We start from the raw sequence: 21,455 nt of genomic DNA, 5'->3' as shown, positions 1-21,455 counted from the left end.
CCTCAGAAAGGTCGCAAGCTCCTCTGCAACAGCAATCACGCGTTGCTCTGGTAGGGTCTTCTCCCTCATGGCCGTGTACTATATAAGAAGAGGAGATGAATATGAATATCAATCATGATAACAAAGAATGACGGGTAAAAATAGAGGTGTGAATGTTTATTGCTTACGTCTACTGGCTTGGTCCGTCGTTTTGATCTCTTCTGGCTATTAACAATGTTTATTGTTAATTAAGTGGATTAATGTTGATGTGTATCAGGAATTAAACGACTCAACAATGTACTACAGCTGTGCTGATCCTCGGAAATAATACACCACGACTATCTCGTTAAGACAAATTAAGGATACCCATTTACCAAGTACAAATCCATGCAACAAAATGTTAATGAAGCACACGACATTGGAGCAGGATATATATATATATATATATATATATATATATATATATATATATATATATATATATATATATATATATATATATATATATATATATATTATTGTATGTCATTTTGAAATCAAGGAACTGAAAGTGTATGTACTGAAATGAAACACACAACCAAATTCTTAGTAGCACACCACACCACAACACACCACAACAATCAAGATGAAACAACAGAAAAAGTAGTGAACTGAAACACATGACTAGCTAGCACTTGTACGACTTAAACATCACCTGGAGCGTTAGGCATGGCAGCCTCTGGCCGGCTGATGACCCCGAGGTGCGTGAGCAACGCCCACAGAAGCGTTATCAGCTCCCCGCCGCGCGCAATTGCCTCGGCTTGGGCGGCGACGTTGTCCGACGGGGCGGCATAGAGGATCATCTCGGACCAGAATTCCGCGAGGACCTCCCATGCCGCCTCTTCTCCTTCATTCCCCGCCAGCTCCACCAGCTTCTTCCCGAGCTCCGCGCCATTCTTGAGCAGGTCGTGCGCCTCTTCAGACCCTACACTCAGCGCCTGGACCAGCGCTTCGGGACTCGATGACGCCGGCCCGATGCTGCCGGATGCCGCGAGTGCGCGCTTGGCTTTTTTCTTGATGCCCTTGTACAAGCTTTTGCACCATTCGTTGCCGTCGGGGAGTAGCTCGGGGACGTAGGCCACCAAGTAGGCGCAGTAGCGTGACAAGTGTGTGGCGGCAACCTCATTAGCTGAGTCAGCCTGGCGCGGTGGCTCCGATGCTCTCACTTCGAGGATGCTCGTGGCAATGTGGGCCACGAGCATGGTATCAGCTACACCTTTGATGCCATTCGATGCAGAGAGCGGATTGTTGTCGGCCTGCAGTTATAGCCTTGTACAAAGGGATGCCACGCTGTTGCTTCTGTTCTTCCAATTGGGGCTTCTGATTGGCTTGAAGAGAGCCGTCTTCACTGCTCTCGGTACCTTCTTCCTGTGAAGCAGTGGGATGAGGCGTCCGAGAAGAGGCACTGGAGTTGTGCTTGGGTGGAGTGCCAAGACTGAGCATTGGTTCATTTTGTCCACCCAATGATTTAGCAGCTTGCATTTTCTGCGCAGCACAAGGCTAAGCATCTTCTTCTTCCAATGTGATTTCTGCCACGAAGAAGCATGCCTAACATAGGAGCAGATCAGGAATACTTTAGTCCAGTTAGAGCAGATGTAGCAAGCAATCTCCCGCACCTCGGCAAGCACAACTAGTGCCGCAAGCAAACCCACTGGGGCAAGATCGAAGAAAACATTTCCATATTGTATCCGGTTCGAAGAACTATAGAAAACATGTTCATATTCGTTCTGGAATGAAGGTTGGCAATTCATAAAACACTGCATCTGCCCTTGATGATGTGGCAATCCCGTAGATGCATACAGCGAAATCGCAACTGTTGTGAGCAATACATATAATAAGCTCCAACCCATGGTTAGAAGTGAAATAGATATGCTCAAAATGGGTAGCCAACTGCTTGAATATGAGGTTGGGAGAGATGAATAATAATAATCATGAAGGAAAGAAAGCTCATGTGCAATCATCCCAAGTGGTCTTTCATCATCAACATCCTGGAGCAACACGTGTGACAATAAGTTATGGGCCTTGATGAAACCAAACTCAGCAATTGTATGCCTTGTAAATCGACATCTTAACAACTTGAACAATGCAAACGAAAAGCATATATCTTTTAGCTGCTTGGTTGAATACCTCGGAAATATATCATCCTCTAACCTCCAAACTTTATCAGTGGTCACTAAGTTGTTGTTGTCTATCCTTGTCCCATCAGCTTGGTTAGATAACCATTTGATACTATAACCATGAGGCTCCTTTTGTACCAATGTTGTGTCCTCTCCTGTAACAATGAGGGGAGGAAGGAAATGCTCACTTGCTAGCTCGGCTTTTAGTTGCTCCATGTATCCAACAATGAAATGAGGATTGCGCCCAAATGCTAATGACCTGCTTGCCCCATACCAAGCATAATATTTGAGAAGTAGCTTGGCAATGAGAAGAGAAAAGAATGGAAGAACCAGTAATCCATTTGCAAGATCCATATGCTTTATGGACCATCGTCCCGTTGAATAATATCCCCCTCCTAGGTAGTACACGACAAGGTACGAGGTCCATATTGCTTGAACAAGCAGTACCGTGCCAGGAAGGGTAATGTTTCGTCCTTTGTTGTCATCACCAGCAACCATTGTAGTTATGTTGACGCCAGCAATCTGAACAAGACTAGCCCATACGAACACAGTGTAAATGTGGCTACGTGTACTACACCACCCTGGTATTATGTGTTCATCGGATAAAACTGTGACAACACCTAGATTACTATCGATGGTAGAGACAACATAGGAGAGGATGGGCAGGAACAAGGTGGTGGCACCAAGGAAGAGGAAGCTGGTAAGTGGATGGTGACGGTAGCGCTGACCATAGGCACCGATCCCAACCATAACTCCTATCATGATGGTGCTCGCCACCAGCAGAGCGTTCACTCTCATCAACTGCCCATCTATGTGCTTAGAGAAGTCAGTGATTGCTTGGTCGGAGCAGTTTCCGACGCCCATGATCTGCTTAACATACATATCAAATTCAAACATCAGTACAAGTTGAAGATGTTGACAAACATGCAAAAAAGAACACAACCATTCGTCCAATGATGCTATGCTGCAATATAAGCATTCAATTGATTCACTGATAGAACAACATTAAGACCAAACTAGCTCATAGATTATTGTACTAAAGGAAATAATGACCTTACACAAGGGTGGCAATCAGAATGCTGGAGACCCCAATTCGGACTGCTGGATTGTTTCCTTGAGCGTCGGTTTTCAACCATGCGTGCTACGAGGTCATGGAAATATGTGTGTTATCTATTGCTACTAGCAGTCCATCCCGACATTTGCAAATGCACCATTCTCCTGCAACCTTACCCTGCAAGATATAACTAATATATGCCTTTTTTCCCTTTTTGTCTTTTTCATTTTTTCCACTTTTCCTTTGTTCCCTTTATTCCTTGGATCTGGATGCTAGACATGTTCTTTATTCCATGGTTCTTTGTAAAAACAAAAGAGCAAAATAGCTTTGGTACGTATCTGTTCGTCTCACTCACACTTCTTTCATGTACTCAAGATTACCTTCACCCGGTGGCTTGGACTACATGTTGCTATGCACAGGAGCTCCATAAGATTCAGCCCTTGTTGAAATACGCTGCACATCTTTCTCATTCGCTTACGCTTATAAATAAATGTGTTGGTCGGTTAATGCAATTCAATCAAAACGGCACGGAGTGACCAGCCCCGGATTTTTTGAGCTGAAAACAGCTGAGCATTTAAGCATGCAATTCAACATGGCTAAGGAGATCGGCGCCTAATTTAAGAAGTGAAATTTTTTAGTGTAGCCTCAATTGATATATGAATCCTCCCTGATCTTCCTTTTTCCTCATGCATGTGAAGATAAAATAAAATCGAAATGTACAATAAATAAACTATTTTTCTGCTGTTTCCAGATAAATATGGTTCTAGTTATGATTGTCCAAATGTATACCTTTTTGAGTTAGACCAAGTTTTCACCGTAAATAGAAAAAGGAAAAAAAAGGTTTCACAAATTAATAGAAAATCAGACCAAGTTCTCAGAAGAATGCATCAACATGTACAAGATCAAATGAAGAGATTGTGAACATATATTTCATGATTGATCTGAATCTGATGGAACTGATTGGATGTTATAAATTTTGGTAGTTGAATCATATGCACACCGTCTCTCGTTTGTTAGCACATCAAATTCAATTGCGATGATTCCGCGCGCTGGCAAGATGTCCTATCGCTTTATGTCCGGCTGTGTGAGTGTGACTGTCAAGTGAGCTAAATTTGTGATACTTCCTCCATTCCACAATGTAGTGCGCATGCGCTTTGCGAGGTCTAAATTTCACCATAAATTTAACCAATGAGACAGATTGCGATGGGAGCAAAAGTTATATTATTGAATTCGTATATGAATGAAGTTTTTGATGGTACAGTTTTTCCTTCCGTTGCAATCATCCACATTGATTAAATCCATTGTTAAACTTAAAACTTAAAAACCGAGGACGCACTATATTATGGAATGGAGGGAGTAGAAGCTTTAGACAGTAGGAGAATCATGTGTTCCAAACTCCAAAGTGTGAACAATACGGTATTTGGCACTTTGGCCTCCCTTTGATCGATGTTGTCTTCGATCCCTGACGTACTCCCTTGTATCTAGTTGCCGGGCTTCATGGAGCCCTTTATTAGAAACGTTCAAAAATCACATTCTGAAGCTTTGAAAAATAAAAAATAAACCATACATTAACATATGGGTGTATACTATATGCATGTAAATTTTGAGGATAAAATACATTGATTCGTAAGATACACAAAAAAATGAAAATCATTGGTTTTATATAGGGAACGGTGCACAGTGCACCATGCTGTTCACTATTTTCAAAATTAGCAATTTTTCATCTTTGTCTAGCTCACGATGTCAATGTATTTTCTCATGAAAATTTGCACCCATGTACAGTATACATTTGCATGGCATTGTGTGCCTTTTTTCAGATTTTTTAAAAACTTCAAAATATCTGGTTGACTTTTTCAATAAGAACAAGCATCGACAAAATGCATTTCTTATCTATTTATTGACTTCTAGAAAATGAAAACCAGTTCAGGCTGGCTTTTGCTTGCTTGTTGAAAAAGTTTTTGATGGTATCTTTTCTGAAAACTGAGCTCATTTATACATAACCGTCCATTTGGACAATATGAACGGGCATTCTCCCTTGATAAAATAAAATAAACAATTAGACCTATATATATGTGATGATGACTAGTGGGTGCGACTTGTCTCACTTATAGCATGATATGGTGCAGCCTCACATCAAGCAATGCCAAAACTCGCGGGGAGGCCACCGCGATGGGATCCCGCGGCTGCAACCTAGATGCAGCTCCCGCGCCGCGCCATCGAAGACGAAGCGGGCGAGCAGGGAGAAGAGCTAACACGGGAAGGGTGAAATACCGTAGAACGATTGTTATGCGGTTTGAGTTCAAAAAAAACACGGGAAGGCTGGAGAGGAGGTAGAAGAAGTCCCGCCGTTGCCACAGGCCGGCTGAAGGCCGCCGTCAACGGCGGCAAGGAGAGGCCTAATCGCCCCCGAGTCGCCCCCGAGTCGCCTACGTGAGACGACGCGAGGGGGGGTGGGGAATCTTCACCACCCTGGTATTACTACCAATATTACATATATTTAACCCAAATGATAATGCCCACACGTGTGACATGTTTCTACTTTGCCCTCATGCCAACTCTTATTTTACCCAAATGATAATATCCATTCTGTTTTGCATGAATCTTCAAGGAATCTGTTGAAATTTCAGTGCAACGTAGGCATCATCGTGTTTGTGGGCGTTTGAGAGTTCGCCCACACGACCCGCATCGTGTGGTAGACAGCTACGATCTGTGGGCAAACCAGTTTCTGTCCACATAGTCACCACCTAGTCCACGCGTGTGTGGGCGAACTGTTTTTCGCCCACACAACGCTCGTCTGTTGCTAGATGGCAACTGTGTTTGTGCGTATGTGGCAACTAGGTAAACTCACATGGCAACTATGATTGATTGCTAGATGACAACTGCAGTTGCGCGTACGTGCCAACCTGATAAACATATGTGGCAACTATGATTAACATACATAACAATTATGGTTGGACCACATGTGACAACTAGTTAAACACATATGAAAACTATCTCCGGATAACTAAAGTGTCATCCCGGAGGTCACTATAGTTAACCAAAACAGAGCGAGTTGTCATGTTTTCTCAACTACATTTGCCACCTCGGATTACTAAAATTGTCATTCTTGAGGGATAACTAAAGTGTCATCCCGCGGGTAACAAACGTAGTTGCACCACACGCAGGGATGGGAATGAATAATACTTGTTGGGAGTGTGGTCCAAAGTAGTTGCGCCTACACGCGTTTTAGAACCGAACAGGTTCCTCTTTCTTACATGACATGTTTAACAGCCATCGGCTTAGAACATAACCAATATAACTCCAAGACAATCTTCCTTGCCCTTGGCAAACAAAGAGAGAATCGGCTCAAGGGCATATGATGTGACTTGTGATATAGGCCTTCCAACCGCTTTTAACAAGATAATTAAGCTACTGTAATTTAATTTGTGGTAGCTTTAGAAACACCATCTACACTACTAGTAAATATATGTAATCTTGCAACAGACTGTAAATACTAGTAAATATATGTAATCCCGCTAGAGATCCGGTCAGCGGCACAGAGCATGGTGGTGGTCTTCAACATGGCCTTCACCTTCATCATCGCCCATATCTTCATCATGATGCTCTACCACTTCAAGTTCGGCCCCTTCTACTTCTTTGGCGTCTGCGAGCTCCTCATGACCGCCTTCATCTAGTTCTTCCTGCCGGAGACCAAGGGCATCCCCATCGAGGAGATGGGCCGGATCTAGGCCACGCATTGGTACTAGAAGCGCTTCCGTGCTTTGTTGAGGGCAATGGCAGACTCCGAAATGTCCACTTGACGTCATCCAACGCCGTATGACCAACATCGATGGACTGGCTCAGTCCATCATAGTTTTGATGATTGATCTCCTTTGGCTAGATATATATCCCTAGTGTGGTCGTTAGCTAGAGGATGTTTATCATAGAGTTAGTTATTAATTAGTTTGGGGAAAACCTAGTTAATTATGTGGATTAATGTTGATGCGTAGCAGGAATTGAACGACTCGACAAATTAATCTACTACTACTGTGCCGATCCTGGTAAATAATATACCACGACTTTGGTGTTTAGAGATTGAAGAGCGTCCATTTACGACGTACAAATCCATATATATGTAACCAAATGTTGGGAAGCAGTAAGTTATAATTATATGCCCTTAAGCAGCAACACAACACCAATCAAGATCAAATCAAACAATCAGAAATTGTAATGAAGCGAAACACATGACAACAACAGTTCTTTTAGTAGCACACCACACCACACCACACCAATCAAGATGAATCGAAAGATCAAAAAAGTAGTGAATCGAAACACATGACACGGGCAGTTTTTTAGTAGCACATCACACCAGACCACACAGCACCAATCAAGATGAACGACAGAACAGAAAAGTAGTGAATCGAAACACATGACTAGTAGTACTTGTGTACGACTTAAACATCACAACGAGCGTTGTTAGGCGTGGCGGGCTCTGGCCGGCTGATGATCCCGACGTGGGTGAGCAAGGCCCACAGGAGCGTTATCAGCTCCCCGCCCCGCGCAATGGCCTCGGCGTGAGCGTCCGAGGGGGCGGCATAGAGGATCATCTCGGACCAGAAGTCCATGAGGACCTCCCATGCCTCCTCTTCTCCTTTATCCTCCAACAGCTCAATCAGCTTCTTGCCGAGCTCTGCGCCATTCTTATGATCAAAGTAGGCGCAGTAGCGTGACAAGTGTGTGGCGGCGATCTTATGATCAAAGTCAGCCTTCCCCGATCTACTCACTTCCAGGATGCTCGTGGCAATGTGAGCCACCAGCATTGTATTAGCAATACCTTTGACGCCATTGGACTGTGAGAAAGGGTTGTTGTCGGCCTGCAGTTGTAGCCTTGTGCATAGGGATGCCACGCCATTGCTTCGGTTCCTCAGTGGCTTGAGGACGGCAGTCTTCACAGCTGTCGGTACCTTCTTCCGGTCAAGCACAAGGATGAGGCGATGAAGAAGAGCCAGTGGAGTTGTTCTTGGGTTGAGGGTCAATACTGAGCACTGGTTCATTTTGTCCACCCAATGATTTAGCAGCTTGCATTTTCTGCGTAGCACAAGGCCTAGTAACTTGTTCTTCCAAGGTGATTGCTGCCAAGAAGAAGCATGCCTAACATAGTGGCAGATGAGGGATACTTTAGTCCACTTAGAGCAGATGTAAGAAGCAATCTCCCGCAGCTCGGAAAGCACAACTAGTGACGCAAGTAAAAATACGGGTACATCATCCAAGTACCACTTTCCATAATGTTTCCAGGTCAATGTATCACATTCCATGATACATTCAATCTGTGAATCATTCCATGAAGCTTCCCCCGGCATATAAAGAGTTTCATCCAACATATAGAACAAGCTCTAACCCATGCTTAAGAGAGATATAAATATGCTCAAAATGGGCAGCCAACTCCTCGAATATGAGGTTGTGAGAGATGAACAATAATAATCGTGAAGGAAAGAAAGCTCAAGTGTAATCACATCAAATGCTCTTTCATCATCACTATCCTGGAGCAACATGTGTGGCAATAAGTTATAGGCCTTCATGAAACAAGTCTCAACAATTGTATGCCTTGCAAATCGGCATCTTAGCAGCTTGAACAACGCGAATGAAAAGCATAAATCTTTAAACTGTTCCCTTGAAGACCTCGGAAGCATGTCATCCTGCAACTGCCAAACTTTGTCAATGGTCACTAAGCTGTTGTTTTCAATCCTTGCCCCATCAGCTTGGTTGGATAACAATTTGAGACTGTAACCACAAGGCACCCTTTTAAGATTTATCAATCTTATGTCCTCTCCTGCAACTATGAGTGGAGGAAGGGAATGCTCAGTTGTTGGCCCGACATGCTGCTTTTCATCTTTTAGCTGCTCCATGTATCCAACAATGAGATGTGGATTGCGCCCAAATGCTAACGAACTTCTTGCACTGTACCATGCATAATATTTGAGAAGGAGTTTAGCAACGATAAGAGCAAAGGATGGAAGAAGGACCAATACGTCTCCGGGCTCCACATTCTTTAGCGACCATTGTCTCGGTGAATAAAAATCCTTTCCTAGCAAATTAACGGCAAGGTAGGAAGTCCATATTGCTTGAACAAGCAGTACTGTGGCAGGAGGGGTGATGTTGCGACCTTCCTTATCATCACCAGCAACTATTGCAGTGGTGTTGAGGCCAGCAATCTGAATAAGACTAGCCCATACGAAGACAGAGATGATGTGGTCCTGTGTGTGACAACTCCCTGATATGATGTGTGGACCAGAGAAAATGGCGATGACATCTTGATTACCAATGGTAGAGTTAACATACGAGAGGATGGGCAGGAACAAGGTGTTGCACTGGTGGAAAAACAGGCTTCCGTCCAGCCCCATAAGTCGCGAAGCTGTAGGAACCGCGACTAATGGGACCTTTAGTCGCGGTTCTGGAGGTGAACCGCGACCAAAGGCCTGGGCCCAGGGCGCTCGGTGGCCAGCTGGTGCACGTGAGGGGCTTTAGTCGCGGTTGGCCAGGACAACCGCGACTAAAGGCCTTCGGGCACCTTTAGTCACGGTTTGCCAGGCCAACCGCAACTAAAGCCCCTCCCCTATATATACCCATCCAGCAGCCAACACTTAGCCATTTAGAGCCATTCTCTTCACACTTAGGGTTTAGGTTTGCTTTTGGTTCCTCTTATGCACATAAGGTGTTTGATGAAATGCCCCAAGAGCATGAAACAAACATGACATGAAGTGTTGGAGCCACACTCCTCGATCGCGGTTAGCAACTTGATGAACCTTTGATGTGTCATTGATAAAATATGCATGTGTGTAGTTCATTGTTTAATTTATATTGTTTGTAGCTAGTTAGTTTAACAAATGCATGATGGTTAATTATATATTTTATATTATAATAATGCAGATGAATCGGCAATGGATGTACGTTAACCGACTCTCCGGCGAGTTCACTACGGGTTTGAAAGATTTCCTCGTAGTGGCTAATGCGAACAAGCGGGGGGGTTTTGTTATCTGTCCATGTGTTAACTGTAAGAATCAGAAGGGTTACTCTTCCTCAAGAGATGTTCACATGCATCTGCTTCGGCACGGTTTCATGCCAAGCTATAATTGTTGGACCAAGCATGGAGAAACAGGGGTTATAATGGAAGAAGATGAAGAAGGGGATGATTTCATCGATGAAAGCTATCTTGCTCATTTCGGTGATACTTTCATGGAGGATGCTGAAGGTGAAGGGGAAGGTGAAGAAGAGGCACGTGATGATCCCGTTGATGATCTTGGTCGGACCATTGCTGATGCACGGAGACGCTGCGAAACTGAAAAGGAGAGGGAGAATTTGGATCGCATGTTAGAGGATCACAGAAAGGCGCTGTACCCCGGATGCGATGATGGTCTGAAAAAGCTGGGCTGCACACTGGATTTGCTGAAATGGAAGGCAGAGGCAGGTGTAGCTGACTCGGCATTTGAAAACTTGCTGAAAATGTTGAAGAATATGTTTCCAAAGGATAACGAGTTGCCCACCAGTACGTACGAAGCAAAGAAGGTTGTCTGCCCTCTAGGTTTAGAGGTTCTGAAGATACATGCATGCATCAACGACTGCATCCTCTACCGCGGTGAATACGAGAATTTGAATGAATGCCCGGTATGCACTGCATTGCGTTATAAGATCAGAGGCGATGACCCTGGTGACGATGTTGAGGGCCAGAAACCCAGGAAGAGGGTTCCCGCCAAGGTGATGTGGTATGCTCCTATAATACCACGGTTGAAACGTCTGTTCAGGAACAAAGAGCATGCCAAGTTGTTGCGATGGCACAAAGAGGACCGTAAGTCGGACGGGGAGTTGAGACACACCGCAGATGGAACGCAATGGAGAAAGATCGACAGATGGTTCAAAGATTTTGCAGCTGACGCAAGGAACATAAGATTTGCTCTAAGTACGGATGGCATGAATCCTTTTGGCGAGCAGAGCTCCAGCCATAGCACCTGGCCCGTGACTCTATGCATCTACAACCTTCCTCCTTGGTTGTGCATGAAGCGGAAGTTCATTATGATGCCAGTGCTCATCCAAGGTCCGAAGCAACCCGGCAACGACATCGATGTGTACCTAAGGCCATTAGTTGATGAACTTTTACAGCTGTGGGGTGGTGTCCGTGTGTGGGATGAGCACAAACAAGAGGAATTTGACCTACGAGCGTTGCTTTTCGTAACCATCAACGATTGGCCTGCTCTTAGTAACCTTTCGGGACTGTCAAATAAGGGATACAATGCATGCACGCACTGCTTACATGAGACTGAAAGTGTACATTTGCCAAATTGTAAGAAGAACGTGTACCTTGGGCATCGTCGATTTCTTTCGAAAATTCATCCAGTAAGAAAGAAAGGCAAGCATTACAACGGCAAGGCAGATCACCGGCCGAAGCCTGCGGAACGCACTGGTGCTGAGGTATTTGATATGGTCAAGGATTTGAAAGTCATCTTTGGAAAGGGTCCTGGCGGACAATCAGTTCCGAAGGGAGCTGACGGGCACGCAGCCATGTGGAAGAAGAAATCTATATTCTGGGAGCTAGAATATTGGAAAGTCCTAGATGTCCGCTCTGCAATCGACGTGATGCACGTTACGAAGAATATTTGCATGAACCTCCTAAGCTTCTTGGGCGTGTATGGGAAGACAAATGATACAAAGGAAGCACGGCAGGACCAGCAACGTTTGAAAGACCCTGATGACCGGCATCCGGAATGGTTTCAAGGTCGTGCCAGCTACGCTCTGACCAAAGAAGAGAAGGTCATCTTTTTTGAATGCCTGAGCAGTATGAAGGTCCCGTCTGGATTCTCGTCCAATATAAAGGGAATAATAAACATGGCGGAGAAAAAGTTCCAAAACCTGAAGTCTCACGACTGCCACGTGATTATGACGCAATTGCTTCCGATTGCTTTGAGGGGGCTCCTGCCGGAAAATGTTCGAGTAGCCATTGTGAAGCTATGTGCATTCCTCAATGCAATCTCTCAGAAGGTAATCAATCCAGAAGTTCTACCACGGTTACAGAACGATGTGATCCAATGTCTTGTCAGTTTCGAGTTGGTGTTCCCGCCATCCTTCTTCAATATTATGACGCACCTCCTGGTTCACCTAGTCGAAGAGATTTTCGTTCTCGGTCCTGTATTTCTACACAATATGTTCCCCTTCGAGAGGTTCATGGGAGTATTAAAGAAATATGTTCGTAACCGTGCTAGGCCAGAAGGAAGCATCGCCAAGGGCTATGGAAATGAGGAGGTAATTGAGTTTTGTGTTGACTTTGTTCCTGACCTTAAGCCGATTGGTCTTCCTCGATCGCGGCACGAGGGGAGACTAAGTGGAAAAGGCACGATCGGAAGGAAATCAACGATATGTATGGACGGCCATTCTCTGACTGAAGCACACCACACTGTACTGACCAATTCCAGCTTGGTGGCTCCGTACTTTGAGAAACACAAGAATATTTTACGCTCTGACAACCCGGGGAAGCCTGAATCCTGGATTAGGAAGGCCCACATGGAGACTTTCGGCAGTTGGTTGAGAAAACATTTAATGAATGACAATGATGTTGTAGATCAGCTGTACATGTTGGCCAAGACACCATCTTCGACTATAACGACTTTCCAAGGGTACGAGATAAATGGGAATACATTTTACACGATCGCCCAAGATAAAAAGAGCACCAACCAAAACAGTGGTGTCCGCTTTGATGCAGCAACCGAGAATGGGCAAGAGGTCACATATTATGGTTACATAGAGGAGATATGGGAACTTGACTATGGACCCTCCTTTAAGGTCCCTTTGTTCCGGTGCAAATGGTTCAAGCTAACAGGAGGTGGGGTAAAGGTGGACCAGCAATACGGAATGACAATGGTGGATTTCAACAATCTTGGTTACCTTGACGAACCATTCGTCCTAGCGAAAGATGTCGCTCAGGTTTTCTATGTGAAGGACATGAGTAGCAAACCGAGGAAACGGAAAGATAAGAAAACGATCAGTACATCATGCGATGATCCAAAGCGCCACATTGTTCTTTCAGGGAAAAGAAACATCGTGGGAGTGGAGGACAAGACAGACATGTCAGAAGATTATAATATGTTTGCTGAAATTCCGCCCTTCAAAGTGAACACCGACCCAAGCATTAAGTTAAATGATGAGGATGCTCCATGGATACGGCACAATCGTAAGCAAGCAGGGACACAAGGGAAGAAATGATGTGCAATAATTTATTGTACCAAACTTTGTTGAATGGATCATGTGAATTATATTACCCGTGATGTGTTTGGTGTCCATTTTCGAATGATTCGAGATACCACTGATGATACATGAAATTTGGAGTGATTTAGTCATACTCCTTCCTAGGCGTATAATATGCATACTCGTAGTCTTCATAGCCGCCGTCGTCGTTGTAGTGGTAGTCGTCGCCTTCTAAGTTGCCGCCGTCGTCGTCGCTGCTGTCGTCGCTGTCGTCGGGCGGCGCTCGTGGCTCGAACTGAGGGTAGCGCAGGCGGGGGATATCGCCGGCCGTGATGTAGTCCATGACGCTCTGCAGAGTCCGGCCGTACCACCATAGCCGACGGCCGGCCTCGTGGAAGTTCCCAGGAGGCAGACCGTCCTCCTCATACCTGGCGAGCGCCCTCTCACGCCGATTGATGAAGAAGGCGTCCCAAGTATGCTGGTTATCGGGATGCCAGCGGGGATTCATCCGCTGCTCCGGCGTGAGGTCGAGGTAGTAGTGGTTCGTGATGGCCGCCCGGCGCGCGGTACCCTGAGGGACGGGAGGGACCGGCACGCCGCCGGCGCTTAGGCTCCAGCCGGTGGGGACGCGGTAGCCCGGTGGACAAGGGTAGTTCGAGGCGCAAAGCTCCTCCACCTGCTGGTAGGTTAGAGTGGGTGCGGTGGAAGCCATGAGAGAGTGATGAGAGATTGTAGAGATGTGATAATGCTGGCCAAGCCGGGCTACATATATGTAGTGAGAAATGGCGGGAAAAATGGGAGCGGGAAGACAGGAGGCGGGAAGACAGGAGGCGGGAAGAAAGTGGCGGGAAGAAAGAGGCGGGAAGACAGGGAAGAAATGGCGGGAAGAAGAGGAATCCAGAGCTGGTCATCTAACCTTTAGTCCCGGCTGGTTGGTGCAACCGGGACTAAAGGCCAGACCAACCGCGACTAAAGGTCGTTGCGCGCGGGGAACGCAAAAACGACCTCTCAGCGGGCGGATAGGAGAAGAAAGGGGCGGCGCGCTCACGGCTCGGGCGAGAGGCCTCTCAGCGGGGCATCACAGCCACCGCACCAGGTAGGCGTGAGCAAGATGGGTCGAGGCCGAAGGCCGGCCCAGGCCGGGGGGGAGAGAGGCTGTGGCCAATGTTCCCTTTAAATGGATTCTCTTTTTTCTGTCCCGTTTTAGGCAGATTCAATGCATTGTCTCTATGCATATTTTTCCTACGAAAATATGCTTAGAAAACAGAAAATAAAATGTTTGAAGTTTCTATAAAAGCAATGATGATTTTTCTGAAAAGAAAAAGATAAAAGGTTCTGAAAATAAAAGAAGATTTGGGGGGGGCCTTTAGTCGCGGTTGGTTTGGCAAACCGCGACTAAAGGTTACCCTTTAGTCGCGGGTCGCCTCCCCAACCGCGACTAAAGGGGGGGGGGGCGCGGGAACGCAAAAAACCCGCCAAAAACCCTTTAGTCGCGGTTGGGGAGGCGACCCGCGACTAAAGGGTACCTTTAGTCGCGGGTCTCGTCCCCAACCGCGACTAAAGGGGGGGGCTATAAATACAAGTGCGGGTCGCCTCCCCTTCCGCCGTCTTCTCCATCTCTCTCGTCTTCTCCGATTCTCTGCCGCGCGCGCCGAAGGCCTGCCGCCGCCGTCGCCCTCGCCCTCGTCGACGCCGCCCGCCGTCGCCCTCGCCGTCGTCGCCGCCCGCCGTCACCCTCGCCCGCGACTAAAGGGTTCACCCCTATCCTTTCATCTTTCCCGCGCCGCGCCCGCCTTCCTCGCTTCCTGTCGCCGCCTTCCTCGCTTCCTCCGCTCGAAGCATTGCGCTCGTCGCTGCGCTCATAGCCGCCCTCGTCCCCGCGCCCATCGATGCCGACAGGGCTCGCAGAAAAAGAACGTCTTGGAAGAACGTCTTGGAAGAACGTCTTGGAAAAACGTCTTGGAAGAAAAAGAACGTCTTGGAAGAACGTCTTGGAAGAACGTCTTGGAAGAAAAAGAACGTCTTGGAAGAAAAAGAACGTCTTGGAAGAACGTCTTGGAAGAAAAAGAACGTCTTGGAAGAACGTCTTGGAAGAAAAAGAACAGAGACTATCTATTTAAAAGTTTCATCGAATATAAAAAGTTTCATCGAATATGAAAAAGAACAGAGACTATCAAATATGAAAAAGTTTCATCGAATATAAAAAAGATCATCGAGTTAAAAAATCATCAATTTAAATAATTAATCAATCTAAATTGAAAAAAATTAGCGAATTTGGAAAAGTTCACCATTTTTGGTTGAGTTTAAGACTATCTATTTTGGTTGAGTTATTGCAGGACATGATTTTGGGAATGTATCAATTATCTTTTAGATTATTTCAAGTTACTTTATTTGTGTAGTTTAAATTATGTGTGGGATCAATTGTGAGTATCAAAAAATCAACAGAAAACCAAGAAGAGAGGGAGTCATGGGACGAAAAAACAAAGGGAGTAGGAGAGGCAACGGAACCAACTCCTCTTTTAATAATGAGATACTTACATAATATTTACTCCCTCCGTTTTTAAATAATTATAGTCAAAAAAAGATAGTCTAGTTTTTTTAACTACAATTATTTAGGAACAAAGAAAGTATTTTCTCGATGCACCTGCACAGTCCCGGGTCTCATACTCGTGTGGTTAGTACACACGGCAGTGATGAGAAAAAAAGTATGGTCCCGGGTCTCCCTCTCCGTGACGCCGTCGTCTGCCGCCCCGTCTCGCGCTCTACCGCGACACCCTCTCCCACCCCTTCCTCGCCCCCTCCTTTTGCCACCGCCCTTTCGCCACCGCCACCGCCACCGCCCCCCTTCTTCACTTAATTAATTTGTTTTTACTACATGTTTTCAGGACTGACATAATGGCGGACGATAGAGCTGACCCGATTATGGACAACTATGATCCGGACGGTGAAGCACATATGTTCGGCATCATAAACGGCGATATTCTATATGTGCCGACCGGAGAAGAAGAAGATGATATCTCTTCTTATCTGAACCTTGACGGTGAAGATGAAGGGCGCCGTCAGCAAGATGATGCCGAACAAACGTCGATAAACGACGATCTTCAAATGGAAGTAGCAACCACCTCCGGCGCCGAGGTATATATATACATTGAGCCTCTGGTGATACAAACTAACTGATTTGAATAAATATGTGTGTACTAACGCGCGCGACTCTCTTTCTTATTTTAGCCCTCGGCCGGATCGTCGAAACAATCGAGTACGTCGTCAAAGCGTGGCGCAACCAAGACGATGAAACAAGGAGAAACATGCACCATCGAGGTTGTCGACAGTGCAACCGGCAGGCCGCTGGAGCCCCGCAAGAACGCCACCAAGTTTGTCAGCCAATGCGGAGCCGTTGTTAGAGACAACGTCTCGATCACCGTCCAGGAGTGGAATGAGCCAAAGAAGGCACGAATTGCTGCAGGTTTCACTTTTGTCGATAAGAGAACAAAAAAAGATTGCTTCAAGAAGCTTATGGAACATTTCGTTCTACCTCCGGAATACAACAAATTCGATGAGGAGGGTAACAAGATTGAGGAAAACAAGGAGAGGAGGAGGCTAGTCAAACAGTTCGCTCTTCATAAGATGGCCGACGCATTCCGGAAATTCAAGCAAAATCTAGCCCATGACTTTGTCAAGCAGAACAAGACTCCGGATTTCAAAGGACAATATGAGAAACTGAAACATGATTGGCCAGAATTTGTGAAGCAAAAGAAATCGGAGCAGTTCATTCAAATATCGAAAAAAATAAGGAAAATGCGGCTAAGAAGGAGTACAATCATATTATGGGGCCAGGAGGGTATCGCATTTTGTTGCCTAGGTTGGAGAAGATGGAGAACGAGCTGAGGGCGCGAGGAATCCGTCCAGGTACGGAGGGATGGGACCCAAGGGCCAAAAGCTGGTGGTACGGGCATGGGGGAACGCTGAACCCGGAGACAGGGGAGTGTGTTTACCGGGGCAAATTAATTAAACCCACCCAAGCCCTTATTGACGCAATGAGGGATGCTCAAGAGGGGAAGATCAAGTTCAACAGAGAGAACGACGCGCTGACAAAAGCCCTCGGGAATCCTGAACACGGAGGACGTGTACGAGGCATGGGGCACATTCCGTGGAAAATAGGGTTCCCCCAGAACGATGACCCGTACGGTTACAGAAGCCGTAAGAGAAAGATGGATCGGGAAGCAGATGTTGTGGCGCGGTTGGCATCGGAAATGGATGTGATGAAGAAAACCATGAGTGTACTAGTAGCCGAAAGAGATGCAGCTCGGGTGCAGCATGAAGATCATCCAGCGGATCTCGGAAGCCAGCAGCGGAGAAGCAGCGTGGCTTCCACGGAGGCCCCACCGGCTGGTGCAGATGCACCGACGATCGAAATTAATGCACCGGAGCCTCTGGTGGTCGAAATTACTGCACCGGAGCCTCTGGTGGTCGAAATTACTGCACCGGAGCCTCCTCGCTACCCCGTGGACGATATAAAGGAGATGAAAGAATGTCATCTGTATTATCCTATCGGGAACATGTCCATGAAGGTAGCCATCGGCAGTGCTTTACCATGTTTACCTGGAGCACTCCACCACAACAACCCCATTCAAGATGGCTATGCTCGTGTCACGGTGGAGGACATAGTCCAAGGGTTTGAGGACCTGGAGATTGACATTGCTACACCTGAAGGGGAGAAAAGACTTGGAGATGTCAAGCGCCATTTCATTCTATGGCAAAAGAAGTTTATCAAGTTTCCAGGCGAGGCGCCAAGGACAACAAGTCCACCCCCCTACGGTGGTGGTGGTGGCGGTGGCGGTGGTGGTGGTGGTGGTGGTGGTGGTGGCGGTTCACCTACACCTCCGTCACGTCAGCCGACGCCCCCCAGTCCACAACGTCCGGCGGGTGATCAGACGCCGCCCCCCAGTCCTCGTCCGGCGGGTGATCAGACGCCGCCCCCCAATCCACCTCCGGCAAAGAAGCAGAAGCAGAAGCAGTCCTGGATTATTAACCCGGACCCTTATGTACCTAAGACCACAAAGGTACCGGAGCCATCACTGAAGCCTCTCCCCACAAGGCCTTGGGAACGTAGTGCCGAGGAAGTCGACGCGGCCGCGGCTGCTGATTTGGAGAAATGGAAGGCGGACTGCAAGAAGAAAAGAGAGCCCGAGCCCAAGCCAGTATTTTCTGATGAGCAAAAGAAGTGGGCTAAGTCATTTTTGAGCACACCGTCCCAAGCCGCGAAGAATCTGCCTGACGACTATGCACGTGAACTTCGCAGGCAGGCACTCATGTTCAAGGAGAACAAAGAGCGGGAGAAGGCCGAAAGTAAAAAAAGCGGGAAACAAGTTGCCCAGCTCGGGGAACAAAGTAAACAATCGATTGCCCCGCTTATAGTGGAAGCCGCCGGTCCGGATGCCCCCGAGATCATACAAGCTGCGGCAGCACAGGGATTGACTGCAACGAGTGCCAGAGAACAAGCGGCCAACTTAGGTATTACTCTTCGTGAACTGTTAGGCCTTGATGAGGCGCCAGTGAAGGAGGTAGTAATTACATATGTCAAGAATGGGCCTCTCGTCGAGCCTGCGCAGGAAAAGGATCTACCTCCACAAATGAAAGGTCTGCTGAAATGGTACAAGGGTTACATAAAAAATAAAAACGCCAAAGATTATATTTATGCGGAAGTTAGACATGAGCATCACTTCAAACATTACTATGTACAAATTGAACTGAGTGAATTGTTCCAGCTTTTCAATCTGCGCGATCTCGACAAATCTATCATCAGTTGCTACGTTCTGTAAGTGATTTATTTCTACCCCATCTCGTTCATATTGCCTGCACTATATATATGTCCTAACTATATTGTTGTGTCCGCTATTATACATGCAGAATGAAGAATAAGGAATGCAGAGTAAGGAACATCCATGATGTTGGGTTCATTGACCCACACATCGTTAATGGACATGTGTTGGAGCATCACCCCGCCGACATGGAGGCAGACCTGTGGCAGTTTCTTACAAAGCAGGAACTCAAAAGTGATATTCTATTTCCTTACCATTTTGGGTGAGTGTTTCTGTCTTGAGCACATTCTCTTTTGTTTACTCCATGCATGGTATGTGGCCGGCTAATCGATGAGTTATGCATGACGTACTGTGCATGTATCGTGTCCGCAGGTTCCACTGGATTCTGCTAGTAATTAAAGTTAACACCTCAGAATGTCTCGTCCACGACTCTCTGAATATGGATCCAAAGCTTTGGGGCGGCATGAGAAGAATGCTGCAGAAGTAATTATTTTCATTCATTTGCGCTCTATATCGATCGGCCTATTTCGTTCATTTCCTAATATCAAGTAACTAATAACTCTCTTGTTCATTTAATTTTCTTTGCCTCGTAGGGTTTGGAGACGGTTCGTAGATACAAAGGTCGGTGAATTCAAAAAAGAGCTAGAATTCAAAAGGTCAAAGCCTAAGAATGCTGGGGATATTCAGCCAGCGGGGACCAATCTATGTGGATACTATGTCTGTGAGATGATCCGGAGATACACCTCTGAGCGGGTTCCGAGTGATACCAATGCGGGGAGGAATAACCTCCGGATGATGCTTAGTCCAGAAGCTCGCTTCCGACCACTTCAAGAGGAACTAGCTGGATGGTTCAGCAGGGAAGTCCTCCATCCTAAAGGAGAACACCATTACGAGGACGTAGAACTTTATATGCATTAAATTATGTATGGAAACTTGTTCAAAATTGTATATGGTCATCCGATGATATTGAATATATATTGTATATTCCTCTTGAATTCTTTTTGGTTCTAATTTCAAATTTGTTTGAAATTGTACATTCATATGCATGTATGTAGTACCGTAGAATATATGAAATTCCTTCAAAATTAAAATAAAGCACAAAAGAAATAAAACAATACAAATTAAACAGAAAACAGGTTTAGGGGGGGGGGGGGGGGGGCGCGCGCTAAAACCCTAAACCTGTGGCGGCCTTTAGTCGCGGTTGGCCAGAAGAACCGCGACTAAAGGTCCTCCGCCCCGACGGCCGCCTGGCGCCCACGTGGACGGGCCTTTAGTCGCGGTTCTTAAGAAACCGCGACTAAAGGTGGGGGGCTTTAGTCACGCTTAGTTGGTCGCGGTTGCGCAACCGCGACTAATGGCAGTTGCGAACCGCGACCAAAGGCCTTTTTTCCACCAGTGTTGGCACCAACGAAGAGGAAGCCGGTCAGGGGATGGTGACGGAAGCGCTGACCATAGGCACCGATCCCGACCATAACTCCTATCACGATGGTGCTCGCCACCAGAAGAGCATTCACTCGCACCAATTGCCCATCTATGTGATTAGAGAAGTCACGGATTGCTTCATCAGAGCAGTTTCCGGTGCCCATGATCTGCTTAACACACATGCCAAATCCAACGTCAACACATATTGAATTTGTTGATAAATAATTAAATATGCATGCAAAAAATAATATGTACAGTGCTACGTATGATACTAGTATACTGCAATCATACGTATTTAAATTAATAATCAACCACCAATACGAGAACAATCAGCTCATACTAAATTGCTGTACTAGCAGCTCAAACAAAAAAAAATAGATTGGTTGTTGTGCTAACAAGATTAGATTTAGGAGTAAAGGAAATTACCTCACACAAGGGTAGCAATCGGACTGCTGGAGACGTCAATCCGGACTGCTGGAGTACAAGCATGCGTGCTACTAAGTGGTCATGGAGACATTTGCTGATGCAGCCTTACCATGCCAGACGTAATTAATAAATCATGTCATTTTCCCTCTTTCATGTCTTCCACTACGTACTTTGTTATTAGGCAGGTTCTTTATTCCTTTGTTCTTTGCTGAAAAGGAAAGCTCTTGTACAATATACACTCTTTTGTCTCATATACACATCTAATGTAGTAGCTGATTCAGTGCTGTATAAACGTCGGTGCTCGATCTCTCCGGCTCATATTAATTCTCTAGGAGCAAGAACGAACTTATATTAGACAAGTTTCACCTATGAGCAAGAACGATTGCTTCG

The 21,455-nt window shown here is 46.1% G+C and overlaps 2 pseudogenes; both read right to left on the bottom strand.

Annotated features, from left to right (window-relative positions):
• Nucleotides 1-661: 661 nt before the first annotated feature.
• LOC123399257 lies at nt 662-3,114 on the bottom strand (annotated as a pseudogene).
• A 4,508-nt stretch (nt 3,115-7,622) lies between these two features.
• On the bottom strand, nt 7,623-20,821 carry LOC123452438 (annotated as a pseudogene).
• Between the last annotated feature and the right edge of the window lie 634 nt (nt 20,822-21,455).

The sequence above is a fragment of the Hordeum vulgare genome, chromosome 5H (genome assembly GCF_904849725.1).
Source record: "Hordeum vulgare subsp. vulgare chromosome 5H, MorexV3_pseudomolecules_assembly, whole genome shotgun sequence".
Taxonomy (NCBI): domain Eukaryota; kingdom Viridiplantae; phylum Streptophyta; class Magnoliopsida; order Poales; family Poaceae; genus Hordeum; species Hordeum vulgare.
The sequence above is the reverse complement of the archived record's forward strand: the minus strand, read 5'-3'. Positions and strand labels throughout refer to the sequence as shown.